General features: G+C 34.0%; 1 pseudogene; it reads left to right on the plus strand.

The window, feature by feature from the left end:
• The first annotated feature begins 1,768 nt into the window (after positions 1–1,768).
• LOC127161683 (uncharacterized) lies at positions 1,769–15,468 on the plus strand (annotated as a pseudogene).
• Positions 15,469–15,670: the final 202 nt, after the last annotated feature.

The raw sequence follows: 15,670 nt of genomic DNA on the forward strand, positions 1-15,670 counted from the left end.
TAAATTGTAACGCTCCTCTGAGAGCGAGCTCTCCCGGCTTCATGCACATTGAGACACTTATGCGGGGCAGTGCTCATTACATAGAGCGAAAATACTGAAAATGTAAGTGGAGTTTCCCATTATCAGTTGCTAAAACTCAACTAGTCTGTTTTAATCATAATCCTGAAGTCAAAGTGAAACTATATGGTCAGGTACTGGAACAAGTCAAAGTTATAAAATATTTAGGGATATGGATGGATTGTAGGTTGAGTTTTAAGACACATATAGAGAAAGAGTTTAAAAAATGAAAAAAAGTAACAATATATTACGATGTTTATCAGGGATGGAATGGGTCGAAAATCATTACAGTGAATATATTGTGCATTGATCAGGTCATTAATTGATTATGGATATATTATTTATGGATCTGCATCAAAATCCTGGATTAACAAAGTTGAAACAGTTCAGGCACAATCAATAATGATTTGCTGCGGGGCTTTTAGATCCTCTCCTATATCAGCGTTACAGGTGGAGGAGAACTGACAATGAGTATATGTAAATTGAAATTAATAATGAATTATTGATTAATATAAAATGACATACAGAGACACATCCAGTCAAGGAAATATGGAAATGAAAGCATTAGAAGTTGGACAGCAAATAAAGATGCTATGAATTTAGTTATTACTGAAATTCCAGTTAGTCCCTCCGTCATAATACCAAATATTCCTCCATAATTGCTTCCTCAAGTTGATTTTTATCTACAATATAAGATTAAGAATGAAAAGTCTTTACCTAAGGAGGTTGTTGTTCATCAGTATTTGGATCAAGCATATACTCCTCAATGCTTCATATATTCACTGATGGGTCAAAGGATCCTGTGTCAGGACATACAGCTGCAGCCGTATATATTCAGAGATTCACAGTCAATATTCAGAAAAGGAAAAGTAATTATGCATCTGTGTTGTTGACTATACAATGGGTGGAGGAAGTTAAGTCAGTAAGAGCAGGTATTTGTTCAGACTCTATATCAGCTTTAAATAGTTTATCAAGTGGGCTATCAACAACAAGACAATAATTAATATAATATAAATCTGCTTATATAAATAAAAAAAAGGGTCCAGTCCTGAGGTTCATGTGGGTACCTGTACATGTTGGACTACAAGGTAATGAAACAGTTGATAAATCAATGAAATCTTGGGAAATAAAGGCCTATATAACATTCATAAACAAGTTGGTAAAGGGAGTGTATGCCTCAACAATAGGAGACAAGATATTATTATTACACGACTGTGAATAGCACATTCTGGTTTAAATCACTCATTGTTCATAATAGTGAAACATCAAACTGGACTGTGTTTATCCTGTAGTGAAGCAGAGACTATTGAACACTGTCACGAATCCTGTCCGGTCTGTCCACCACCAGAGGTCACTGTGCATTTTATTGACATTCACATTACACAGACTGTTGCACCCTGGACTACATTTCCCATGATCCACCTCACTGAGTACACACACAGGTGTATCCAATCAGACACACTACAAATAGGAGGCCATCACCATCATTCTGGACTGAGTATCGTCTTGTGTTTATCTCAACATTACAGAGCCATTTCCAGTTTCATAGTGGAGTTTAGTCTTGTTTCTTGTTTAGTCATTCGTGCCTTGATCCTAGACTGGTTATATAGTCTTGTGTCATCAGCAGCCTGACCTGGAATTATCAATCACCTGTTGTGGATTCACCCTTTGTTTTGCTGTTTCTGACTCCGTTTGCTCCTTGTATGAACAAACACAGGAAGAGCTGATAGTATTTAAAGAAAGAGTTGTGAGCATATAATGAAGAGGAAGACTGACAGAAAGAGAAAATGGCTGATAAGTGTCATTTGTGTCTGCTGGGACTGATCATTCTCTCTCTTCACTTCTCACAGGTAAACAAATCTCTGTTTTCTCTACAAGACATTTAGTTTAATTAGTCTGGGAAAGAGTTCATTTCAACATGATCAGTTTATTCTTGTGTTACATAAAGAACATACTGGATTATTACTGATGCACTAAAACTAGACAGATTCACACTCAAACATCTGATGCTGAATTATTTTCATATTAAGAGTGTGTTTGTGATTTCAACAGCTCTCTGATAAAGAAAAAACATAGTTTATTTTGTTTTGAATCTTGTCATTTTTATGCTGGTATGTTATTTATTTATTTATTTATTTATTAAAATATCAAATGTTCTTGTGTTTCAGGTACCAGTGGAGTGGATGATGATCATGTGTTCATCAGTTCTGGTGAAAATGTCCGTCTGCCCTGTAATAATCATCTTCATGACTGCAAATCAACTACATGGAACAGATTCAGTCATTCAGCAGCAGTTGAACTGATTAATTCAGGGGAAAAGAAGACAGACATTGAGAGACATGAGAGACTGAGTCTGGGGTCTGACTGCTCTCTGAACATCAAGAACATCATAAAAGAAGATTATGGATCTTACACCTGCCGACAATATGTGAATGGACAACAACAAGGAACTGATGCACATGTTAATCTGCATGTTCTTCATGGTAATTTTATGATTATATGATCAATTTAAAAAAGGGAAAATTACTTACTGATATGCTGTTTTCTTCTGAGACTAAATCTGTCGACACTTTAACTCTACAAACTCCAAACTCAGCCCAGATCTTCAGACTGATCTGAAATTAGTTGCTATACCTTTTCTAACTGATCGGACTTACGGTTTTCCTAAAAATGGCGATTAAATTTGGGAAAAATCCCATAGACTTACATTGACGGAATGTTCAAATGAGCAACACTTTTCAAACTCCAACTGTCAAAACTCCCAGAATCCTTTGAGACTCAATCAAACTTCCCTTCTATGTACTGTATTTATTATCCATTTAAACTCATTCAAACTCATCTATCTGTTAGATCAGGTCCACACGCCAGACAATCAGGATCCAGCCCCGGACACCAGATCCCGTCAGAAATATATCAGTCTTTTGGTAACGGAACAACTAGTCAGCAAGCTGTAGTTACCCCAACCCCACTAACGAGCAGGTTTCTGTCAGTTATGAAGTTGATTGATGAAAGCCAGAAAAGAGCAGAAGCAGGAGACGAAGTGATGATGGTAAAAAAAGATATAACAGAATTTATTGAACAGTTTTAGTTGCATATGTCTCAATGTTCAAACTTCGTCTGGGGAGTACAGCTCAAAGAACAATGATATATCAAACCGATTCAACATCCCATAAACCTTGAATTTCCATAAACATCCCCGTTATCTATTTCTTAGACCAAACAATTCATGAAACCCCACAAACATGGAACTGAACAATAATGAAAATGCATAAGCAAGGAAAATAGTAAGAAATATAAAAACATATAAATGAATAATATAAATGAACAATATATATGAATAAATGAATAAATGAATGATAAATACTTAAATAATCAAATAAATAATTAAATATGAATTATGTGAATGACTAATGATTATAAAATGATTATTAAATGATTATGTAAATAAATGATTATAAATGAAATAAAAAACAAACATAAAATTTAAACACAACACAATAATTTGCATGTGAGGATCTAAGGATCCTTCATATCTATCTATCTATCTATCTATCTATGCCTAGAATCATTCTAGTAACTTGCTACTCATGCTAATAACATGCTAACAACATGCTAATCATGCTACTAACTTGTTAATCATGCTAACAACATGCTAGTACCTTGCTAATCATTATAATATCATGCTAGTCACATGTTAATCATGTTAATAACATGCTAACAACACTCTATCTATCTCTGACAGACTGTGTTGCCTTCAAAACATCCAAACGTTAACCTTACGTACATAAACGTTAAACTTTAGAATTCAAACTATTTCAGACTGAAAACCATCAAACATAAAAAACTTTTCAAACTTTTTTAAAACTTTCTGTTCCGGCTTTCTCAAGACAACTTAAAGATTGTCTTGACAAACTTTTTTTAACAGTGTGTGATTTGTGTGTTATTTTGTGTTTCAGTCTCTTCATCATCCTCACAGACTGAGATCAGTGCAGGCAGCTCTGTGACTCTCTACTGTCAGTTGTTTTCATATACTGGAGTCTCTTGTGATGATTGGATCCGTTCTGAGGGAATTCAGCTGTTCTGGGTGAATCAGGCTGGTGTTAAACTGACAATATCAGACTCCAGATATCAGATATCAGCTCCAGGACACTGTATCATCACTCTGACTACAACACTCCTGAATGAAGATGACAACAGAGAGTGGAGATGTGAAGTTACTCACAGAAATCTCATCAATCAGTTTTAGACCTTTATAATGTCAGTAACACTGATGACTATTAATATCACTGAAGCAGAACAAACTGAGGTATAAAAGCTTCTTTCTGCTACAAAATAATGAACTGCAGTCAAGTGTAACAGTAATAATGAAGATTTAACCGTTTAAGATAAAGATATTAGGGTTGTCACGATACCATAAAAAAGACTAACGATGCTATACCAGCTGACATTTCATGATAACAAGTAGTATCACGATACCATGCAGTATTCTGTTAATTTAAAATTAAATTCTACAATCTTTCATGAATAAAAAGATGTAAATGAAAACAGAAATGATTTTTCTCTGAATACTTAATGTGAAAGACTGGCTATTGTTATCCATGAAATTGTAACGTGGATGCTGAGGCGGCGTTAGAATCCATATGCAGAAGTTTATTGGAAACAACAGCAAACATACACGTGAAACAGGCAGAGGGTCAATAAACGGGAAAGCAGTCCAAAACCATAAACGTAATCCGAGCAACAAGGTGATAACACAGGCAGTGGGTCAAATATCATGAAGTCAGTCCAATAAAGCAAACAATCCGACAGGGGTAATCCGTGAACTCAATAATCCATAAACAAAGCAAGACAGCAACAGGTATAGTGTAAACGCTCGGTAAAGCAGGTTAAACTAGCAGTCCTAGGGTGAGAGCTCCCTCTGCTGGCTTGGCGTTACAGAAATCATGTAAACAAAAATCTTAGCACTGCACAGAGGCTGCATGAAGTGACATTTAAATGTGGTATTTATACATTTAAACTGTATTTATAATTGCATAAATAATGTTATGAGATTAATGTTTTAAATACAAAACTCTGAATATTACGGAGCCCCTTAAGGGACATGGTGGTAAAAAAATCAGAGTGAGTGAAAAAAATTCAGGGTGAGAGGAAAAATATTTTTCAGATTTTTTTGCGTTCCCTCGCAAAACTTTTGCGTTCTCTCGCAAAACTGGTAGAGTTCGGACAAGCACTTCCTGTTTACTCCGCTCAGTATGTTCACAACGGAGCGGTTCTTAAGAGTTTTATACTTGAACTCAAGTGGCCTATTATAGAAATACAGTCATTTAATTGCTTATAGTTTAAGGCACAATTTTGGAACATTCTAAAACGCTTAATGTGGATTAATGTAATAAAACAGTGACAGCGGAGGACCAATTCGGTATTAATAAATGCTATTCATACTAATACAAATTTTAATATTAATAGCATTACTCTCAGTAAAGCAGATAGTCATAAATGCAACTTGCTAATGTCTTTTCTCCTCACAGAAAACCTTTAGGATACAGAAAACGCTTAAGGAAAGCTAATGGAGGGATTAAGACGGTATTTGTAGTTACAATGGTTTAAGTATAGTAACCATGGTTAATTTGTTTGCTGTTTGTTTAAAAAAAAAAAAAAAAAAAAAAAAAAAAAGTTTTTGAAAGGAAAAATAAAACAAATAAGTCACGTAGCCTATTAGTCCCATTTTATTCAGAAATAATACTACTAGCAGGCCTACAGCGTGTTATAATACCAACATTATAAACACACATAGCCCACAGCAAATCCTTTAAATTTAACTGTATTCAGAACAGACCAAAAACCAAAACCAAAAAACTATAACTTATTAATTTTTAACGAATAAATATAATATAATGCAGTATATAATAATAGGTATAAGCTTATTTAGCTATAAATAAACTAAAATAAATAATTTAAAGCGAAACTGAAAGTATGGGCTCACGTATCGCTCTCCTTCAGCACAAATCCAAATGTTTCCATATTCGCAATATTTGCGAAAGCATTAAATAACCGGGGTTTGTACGTTCCAATATCGACGTGAAAAAATCATAATGAACAAAAATGTGCCGCAGTGGATTGGACCGGTGCACAGACTAATACAGACTACTACTAGTGTAACTTTGTATCTGTTTGGGTGATTCTGTGTATTTTAATAACATTTTAATAATGAACAGGCTGCGAGGCGCCGGCGCGATCAAATAGCTGAAATATAAAAACTGTAAAAAAAAAAAAAAAAAAAAAAAAAAAAAAAAAAAAAAATATATATATATATATATATATATATATATATAAACTGTCTTCCATACAGAAAAATACCCTGAGCAAGTTATTGTTTTATGTGTTTAATATAGCAGAATTCAATATCCAAACGACTGCAAATGCAACATTTATTTTATATAGCAGTTCAACAAAAAGGGTAATATTAAGTGACATTTTAAATGTAGCCTACATTTTAAACACATGATGTTTGTTATATTTAACTAAATAATAATAGTTCCAACGAAATACAGAACTGGCGTCTCTCTAAGCAACAGCGGTGTTTCGTTTCTGAATTAACCTGCAGCTTTGAACCATTCGAAGAGTCCGTGATTAATAACCCATTCATAACTACAACCATTTGCTTAGTTATTGAATGAATGAATGAATGAATGAATGAATGAATGACGCGACGCCTTGCTCATTAAGACAGTGACATGCTGCCACCTACTGGAACGTCTGAGAACCACTAGTTTAATGGATTACTTCATTAATTGCCTATCTTTAATAAAACATAAAATGTTGGCTTTTTATATCATTGTCTTTTTATATTAAGCTAAGGTACATTGGATATATTTTTAATAATTCCATATTTGGTCTTTTTTATCAACATCTTCATAAAGCCGCATTTTCTTTATGGGAGGAAAAGGCTTAACATGCAATTTAGAGCTTTCTGTTCATATTCGGGGTTTACCTGCTTTCCTACATTTAAAATGTATCACAAACTGTATACCGAGTTCGGCCTTTTATACTCTATTATCCCGTTAAGTTTTCTTTCTGGGGGATACACTTAACGTGCAATTTAGCGGGTTACGTTTATATACTGAGCTATTCTGGTATATAAGGTGTGTACTGAACTTGGTCCTACAGTGTTTTGCATTTTAGAATGTCCCAAAATCGAGTCGCTCAATTGTGAACGTGCAATGTAGGAACCACTACAAGCTGTAAAGTTAACAGATAGTGTTTGTCCGAACTCAACTGGTTTTGCGCAAAGTTTTGCGAGAGAACGCAAAATAATCTGAAAAATATTTTTCCTCCCACCCTGATTTTTTTCACTCACTCTGATTTTTTTTCACCACCATGTCCCTCAAGGGGCTCCGTAGTATATAGAAATATGTATGTAAGAATGTAATATCATGGGAAACTTAAAACTGCCAGCAGGTGACATCAAGTGTTCATGACTGAATCACTGAGTCATTTAAACGATTCTTTCAGAACAGCTGAATCCTTCAGGAGTGAATCAAATGACTGTTTTTATGAATGTCTTAGTGTATCAGTGATTCACCCAAGCCAACGCTGATTCATATTCAAACACAGAAACTAAACAAAAACAGCACTTTTAACTCTTGCTTGTGTCATACTGATGAACTGTCAGGAGCATTTATATATATACAGGTCCTTTTCAAAAAATTAGCATATTGTGATAAAGTTCATTATTTTCTGTGTACTGATAAACATTAGACTTTCATATATTTTAGATTCATTACACACAACTGAAGTAGTTTCAAGCCTTTTATTGTTTTAATATTGATGATTTTGGCATACAGCTCATGAAAACCCAAAATTCCTATCTCAAAAAATTAGCATATCATGAAAAGGTTCTCTAAACGAGCTATTAACCTAATCATCTGAATCAACTAATTAACTCTAAACACCTGCAAAAGATTCCTGAGGCTTTTAAAAACTCCCAGCCTGGTTCATTACTCAAAACCGCAATCATGGGTAAGACTGCCAACCTGACTGCTGTCCAGAAGGCCATCATTGACACCCTCAAGCAAGAGGGTAAGACACAGAAAGAAATTTCTGAACGAATAGGCTGTTCCCAGAGTGCTGTATCAAGGCACCTCAGTGGGAAGGAAAAAGTGTGGCAGAAAACGCTGCACAACGAGAAGAGGTGACCGGACCCTGAGGAAGATTGTGGAGAAGGACCGATTCCAGACCTTGGGGGACCTGCGGAAGCAGTGGACTGAGTCTGGAGTAGAAACATCCAGAGCCACCGTGTACAGGCGTGTGCAGGAAATGGGCTACAGGTGCCGCATTCCCCCCAGGTCAAGCCACTTTTGAACCAGAAACAGCGGCAGAAGCGCCTGACCTGGGCTACAGAGAAGCAGCACTGGACTGTTGCTCAGTGGTCCAAAGTACTTTTTTCGGATGAAAGCAAATTTTGCATGTCATTCGGAAATCAAGGTGCCAGAGTCTGGAGGAAGACTGGGGAGAGGGAAATGCCAAAATGCCTGCAGTCCAGTGTCAAGTACCCACAGTCAGTGATGGTCTGGGGTGCCATGTCAGCTGCGGTCAATGCAGCTAGCTATCAGGAGATTTTGGAGCACTTCATGCTTCCATCTGCTGAAAAGCTTTATGGAGATGAAGATTTCATTTTTCAGCACGACCTGGCACCTGCTCACAGTGCCAAAACCACTGGTAAATGGTTTACTGACCGTGGTATTACTGTGCTCAGTTGGCCTGCCAACTCTCCTGACCTGAACCCCATAGAGAATCTGTGGGATATTGTGAAGAGAAAGTTGAGAGACGCAAGACCCAACACTCTGGATGAGCTTAAGGCCGCTATCGAAGCATCCTGGGCCTCCATAACACCTCAGCAGTGCCACAGGCTGATTGCCTCCATGCCACGCCGCATTGAAGCAGTCATTTCTGCAAAAGGATTCCCGACCAAGTATTGAGTGCATAACTGAACATAATTATTTGAAGGTTGACTTTTTTTGTATTAAAAGCAGTTTTCTTTTATTGGTCGGATGAAATATGCAAATTTTTTGAGATAGGAATTTTGGGTTTTCATGAGCTGTATGCCAAAATCATCAATATTAAAACAATAAAAGGCTTGAAACTACTTCAGTTGTGTGTAATGAATCTAAAATATATGAAAGTCTAATGTTTATCAGTACATTACAGAAAATAATGAACTTTATCACAATATGCTAATTTTTTGAAAAGGACCTGTATATATATATATATATATATATATATATACAGTACCGTTCAAAAGTTTGGGGTCAGTAAGACTTGTAATAGTCTTTAAAGAAGTCTCTTATGCTCATCAAGGCTGCATTTATTTGATTAAAAATATAGAAAAAAACAGTAATATTGCAAAATGTTTTTACAATATAAAGTAATGTTTTTTTATTTTAATATACTTTAAAATATAATTTATTTCTGTGATGAAAAGCTGAATTTTTATCAGCTGTTACTCCAGTCTTAAGTGTCACATGATCCTTCAGAAATCATTCTAATATGTGGATTTATTATTAGAATGATCAATGTTGGATAATATCAACAGTTGTGCTGCCAAATATTTTTTGGAACCTGTGATTTTTTTTTTTTTTTTTTTTTTTTTTTTTTTTTTCAGGATCCTTTCATGAAAAACAGGTTTAAAAAGTACAGTGTTTATTCAAGATATAAATATTTTATAACAATGTAAATTATTTATTATTAACTTTTAATGAACTTTTAATTATTAACTTAATACATCCTTGGTGAATAAAAGTATTAATAAAATTTCTTAAAAAAAAAAAAAAAAAAAAAAACACTGACCCCAAACTTTTGAACGGTAGTATATATATATATATATATATATATATATATATATGATTGATAAGAACCAAGTGCAAAGCCGCTAGGTTAAAGAACATCAGACGGTCTGAATCAGACCCTCTCTTCTGATAAACTGCAGCATGAACAACGACGTGCAAGTGCAACGTCTCATTTCAAGCTGAACTAAAGCATCAGGAAACACTAAGATGCAAAAATACATACCGTATTTACCTTAAACTACAAATTAGTACCTAATTGTATTTTTATTATTATTATTATTTTTTATTATTATGAAAATAAAACTTTCTTAAGATAATTAACAGATTAATAATGTAATTTTGTTTAACAGAAAAATATGGGTTTTGAAAACAAAGTAAAATAGGTTCTAAATTAATGGCTTTGTTTATTTATTTATTGTTTGTTTGTTTGTTTGTTTGTTTTATTTTTTGTTATGTCTATTTTAAAATCAACCCAAAATGAAATAGAGCAATGGCAACAGAAAAATAAATGTTCAATATTTTTAACTGATATGTTAAAAGGTACATTTGTGTGGAGAGAACATACAACCACACACTCACTCACAAATAAACTACTTTAATTAACCAATGTTTCAGCAGGAAGCCTTTGTCAAGATATACAAGATAAACTAATGTTAATTTTAAAAGAAATTTTCAGATGACCTTTAGAAACTTTTGCATCTTCTAATCCATATTATTTGTAATCATGCCTTTTGTGTACTTTCAATATTTACCTTCCATACTACAACAACACAGTTTTCACTAAAGATATTAAACCAACCGCAAAATAATATATCTGTATATGATATATCTCTACATTTAATTTACAGTTGGTTTGATTCCTTCAGCTGAAGTTGTGTTCAAGATTAATGGTTCAGTACTGTATATATATATATATATATAAATAAAATAAAATAAATAAAATAAAATAAAATAAAAATCAGTTTAATAGCTTTGTGTCAGGGATGGATCAGTAGACAGATACAATTGCAGGCATGATCTCTTTATTAAGAAGAAAGCAGGCAGTAGTCAAGCAATAGATGAACAGAAAACTGAGAGCAAGATTCCAAAGTACAGGTCTTAGTCCAAAAAAAAAAAATAGAACATAAAGTATCCAAAAGGCATCGAAATACAGCACCAGGTAAAGAGTGGATACTTCACAAAGCAAGTGGAAATGAGAATCTTTTTATATAAGGTGTCTAATCAGTGTGAATTGCTTGCATGTGCATCTAATCAAGTCAGGTGATTTAGAGCGCTGCAAAGTATTCTGGGAGTCCAAGGCAGCCATATGTTTGCTGTGAATTGTAGTTCACTGACCTGACACTTTGTGCATCATGCAGAATAATATTCAGAGTAATTTACAGGTGGTTTGATATGTTTAGATCAAATGGTGTTCAAGTTTAATGGTTTTAAATGGGTTCAGTACTGGATAAAAATCAGGTTAATAATCTGAAAAACAAGCCTTGTGTATTATAGGGAATAATATTCAAAGATTTTTACATTTGATTTGATACCTTTATCTTAAACAGAGTGACATATCAGGTTTGTACATATCAAAAAATATGGTTAAAAGTATCATATATCAGTAATAAATGCATAATCAGAAACAAAATCATTGTGCATTTATAGGGAATCATATTCTGAATATTTTACAGTTAAATTTATTTATTTTTTTTTCTGAACATTTTAGTATTAGGTTTATAGTATAATGTCATGTAGTTAAATTGTTTAATTCATATGGTTTTATTAATTAATTAATTAATTATTATTATTATTATTATTATTTTATTTATTTATTTATTTATTTATTTTCCCTTGAAATTAAGCCTTGTGCAACGTAAAAGGCATATATTTCTGTCTGAATTAGTTTGGGCTCGAACACAACAGACACAAAGAGTTTAACTGGTATGAAACCGAATGTCTAATGAATGTCAAATGTCAAACTAACTTTACAGTTAACTTTAAAGTAAGCAAATCTGAAACTGCTCACAGACAAATGAATCATGTTCATGAATAAATTGTTAGTTGCGGTGGAACTTTGTGTTTCTAAACTAATTTTTATTATGTAAAGAGAGCTTCGTACTTCTCTTGTTTCCTGATGTCCTTAAAGCAGCAACACATCTACATAAAACATTTTCAGAAACAACAGACAAATTAAAATGAGTAACTGAATCACTTCTCTTTAAATGGGTGTTTGATTGTGATTTCACTTTTTGAACTGTAGTTAGTGTGTAATGTTGCTGTTTGAGCATAAACAATATCTACACAGTTGCAAGCCTGAAAGTTCAATGCAAACAGAGATATTGTCTCTTAAATTTATGGCAGTTTATTGCCTACAAAAACGGCTTGTAAGGACTAAAATGAGCTACTTTCCAGGTTGGTGACATCATAAACCCAGATATTTACATAAACCCCCCCACCTGGTAACATGCTGCAATAAAGACAATATTCAGTGACAGAGATATTTATGGGATATTTTATAAGGAACAAGTTGTGTTAATTGTTTGAAGAAAGGTTATATAATTCAGGGTATCTGAACACAGACACTATTATGAGTGTCTCCTCCACCATGTTGCAGTCAAATAAAACAGTTGTCATGACAACTTGTCTACTGTAAACAGAAGCTCACAACGCTTGCCCCGCCTCCGAGTTCTTCTGATTGGTCCACTGCTTTGGAACTGACATTGATGAGCAGTGCTGTGTGTAAAAGTTCTAATTCTTTTAACTTGACACGTCGTCTTAAAAACGCAGTTCTCGTGTGAGAGGCGCTGCAAAAGACGCAAGACGTGAGTGTAATGGTCATGCACGTCTGTCAACCACATGATTACATAGAAAAGCAATGGAAATGGAAAATGTGTTCTGTGTGAATGACACCCTACTATTGCAAAACAAACAATTACTTTACAAAACTGCTACAATGCAATCATGTATTGTGTTGTATTAAAGCTTTAATCAGAATAAAACCATATATTAAAAGCAGCAGCATTTACAAATCACAGCGTATCTAAAAGAATCAGACAACAACAAACAAAAACACAAACCATTCTGAAACGTCCTGTAAGAGCCGTGATTGCACAGGTTCTGTGTGATCCTTCACTAATATTCTCTGGGTCTCAAATTGATCAGCAATATTGACAGTGCCATTGTTTACAATACAACCGGAGCATGTGAGGGGTGTGATGTTTATGAATGTGTTTTAGCGGTTTAGCAAATCACAACACACTGGTCCAACTAACCAATCTGAGCCCACTGCGTATTTCTTAAATGCTACACAAAACCTGAAAATCATCTGATCGTCTATCAGAGAAGGGACAGAGCGGTGTAGAATAAAGGTAAATTACATTAAAAAAAATCTTTTTTTTTTTTTCTTTTTCTTTTTAACAAAGCATTAACACATGTTAGATTGCACCCCATAAACACAGTCAAGCCTAGAAAAAAAAAAAAAAAAAAAAACAGTCAAACACCCTTTAAAGATGATGTTAAAACATTCAAAAAAAATTTTTTATAGGTGTACCTTCAAAAATAACAGCAAAACGTCCTAATTTTGTAAAATAGAGTAAAAACAAAAAACAAAATCTGCTCACCACAAACTTCTTCCTGAAGCGCGTTACAAAAATAAACCAAAACTCAGTGAATTCTGCCTATTCCACACAAACATGAGAAATATATCTAGAAATGTTGAAGTGTATAATTTTAAGTGTCTGTGTTTTGCTTATTTGATATTAAGTGCATTATATGAGTTACTTTGGAATGTAAATTGTAGCAGTTTCAGATCATTTCAGATGATAAAAAAATGTGACATTTAGCCCTGAAAATACGGTAAAGCAAATTATTTCTCTGACACTTTGAAAACCCATAATGCATCTGAACTAATCCATGTTTTACAGCTAAAGATAAAACAGGAACAGTGACTGTGACAGTGATTTCTGTTTCTGTTTCTGTCGCTGTATTTGCTGTTTTTCTTCTTGTTGTTCTCTGGCTGATCTGCAGAAAAAGAGCTGGTGAGTTTCAGATTTCCTCCTTTCTAAAAATTAAAAACAGTTTAGATCTCACTTTAATGAAGAGCAAACAAGCACATCAAGTTTAGATTGTGTGTATCATATAATGTGAATTATGTGACAATGAGATTCTCAAACAGAAGTTTATTCCTGTAATGTCAATCTCAAAAAGTGTTGAAGTCAAAGAACAATTGTTTCATTCATTTGAATGGTCTTGTAATCTGAATGTCATTAGCATTGTTAGCATCCAGTGTTTTGCAAATGTGTTTTATCATAAATACTCATATTATATGAGGCACATTATTTTTTTTATTTATTTATTTTCCTCAGATAATAAAAGGGGGACTTATGAGTCAGTGGTGAGTTCAGTAATGCCAGTGATTTAGATTTGATTTCTGTCTTTAAAGCTCAATAAAGTGTTATTTTTGCAGTTTTAACTGTTTGTTGTCTGAAGGTCAAAGGTGAGAATGAAGATAAAGGGACGTATGAAACAATCAACATGTCCATTCCTGCTGCTGCTAGAGACAATGTGAGTCAACGAAACATTCAACATTCAGTTCACTGTCTGTTCTAGAATGTGATTTACTGAAAGCTGTTGTATTATTGTACATATTACAATGAGATATAATTCTGATCTGTGTTTTAAACGTTGTTCGCTGCACGTTTGCATGTATGTTTAGGAGCAGACAGATGATGTGACTTATTCTGAAGTCTCTTCTTCCAGTAAAAAGCCAGTAAAATCACTCAATGTGAGTAGCAACACATTCCCTTATTCTTCATCACAGCAGCTTCTCTCATCTATATGCTGCTGAAATGTAGTTCTGAATCTCAATCTCAGACAAATGAAGCTCATGCGCTAATAATAATGACATTGATGGAGAAAATCTGTGCTGTTCTTTCAGGATCATAATGATACAGTGACTTACGCTGCCATCAGATGAACAGAAAATGAGCCGCGGGATGAACTTTACACCTCTGTGAACAAGAACAAGAACAAATAAACATTAATGACACAGATCACTGCTGGAGCTCATCATATCACCAGCAGACAGGATTTTTTTTTTCCCCTCCCACATGCTAATATTCACAACTGTGGTGTTTGGAAGAATTAGACATTTGTGTGAACAAACAGAACTTTTTTTGTAAAACATTTTACTGGCAGCTGTGATTGCCAGAATTTTACCGTTACAATACAGTTCTGTAGCAACATTTTAGGTTTTATGGATTTAACTTAAACGTACATCATAGTTTCATTTAACTGATATAATGTTACTGTACCAATCTATGAAAATACTGAAATCTGTTTTGTACCTGTATAATACACTGATAACCACCAGAGGCAGGTGTTAATGAGAAAATCACTTGATGAACCAAAACCACAAGCAGCTTTTAAATGTTAACAAATATAGAAAGTGCAGAGTCATTCACACAAACACTAAACACCATCATGGTAACACACATGAAATTGAAATAATGCAGGGGTCGGCAACCTGTGGCTCTTTCATTTTTCAAATTATAGGTTCTTTTTCACTTCCACTAACAGAAAAAAATTACAGATTTTAAACCATCGCCTATAAGTCGACCTTTTTAGCAAAACATTCAAGTGTAATGTGAAATTATTTCCTCATGAATTTAAAGTCCAGGAACTCTGACAAAAACAGATGCCATGCAACAAAACAATAAAACTAATCTGGAGAAGAGATCTTCAAAGAGGGCAAACAACACCACCCCTATTGCTCATTTACAACCCCC

Source organism: Labeo rohita, unplaced genomic scaffold (genome assembly GCF_022985175.1).
Source record: "Labeo rohita strain BAU-BD-2019 unplaced genomic scaffold, IGBB_LRoh.1.0 scaffold_712, whole genome shotgun sequence".
NCBI lineage: Eukaryota > Metazoa > Chordata > Actinopteri > Cypriniformes > Cyprinidae > Labeo > Labeo rohita.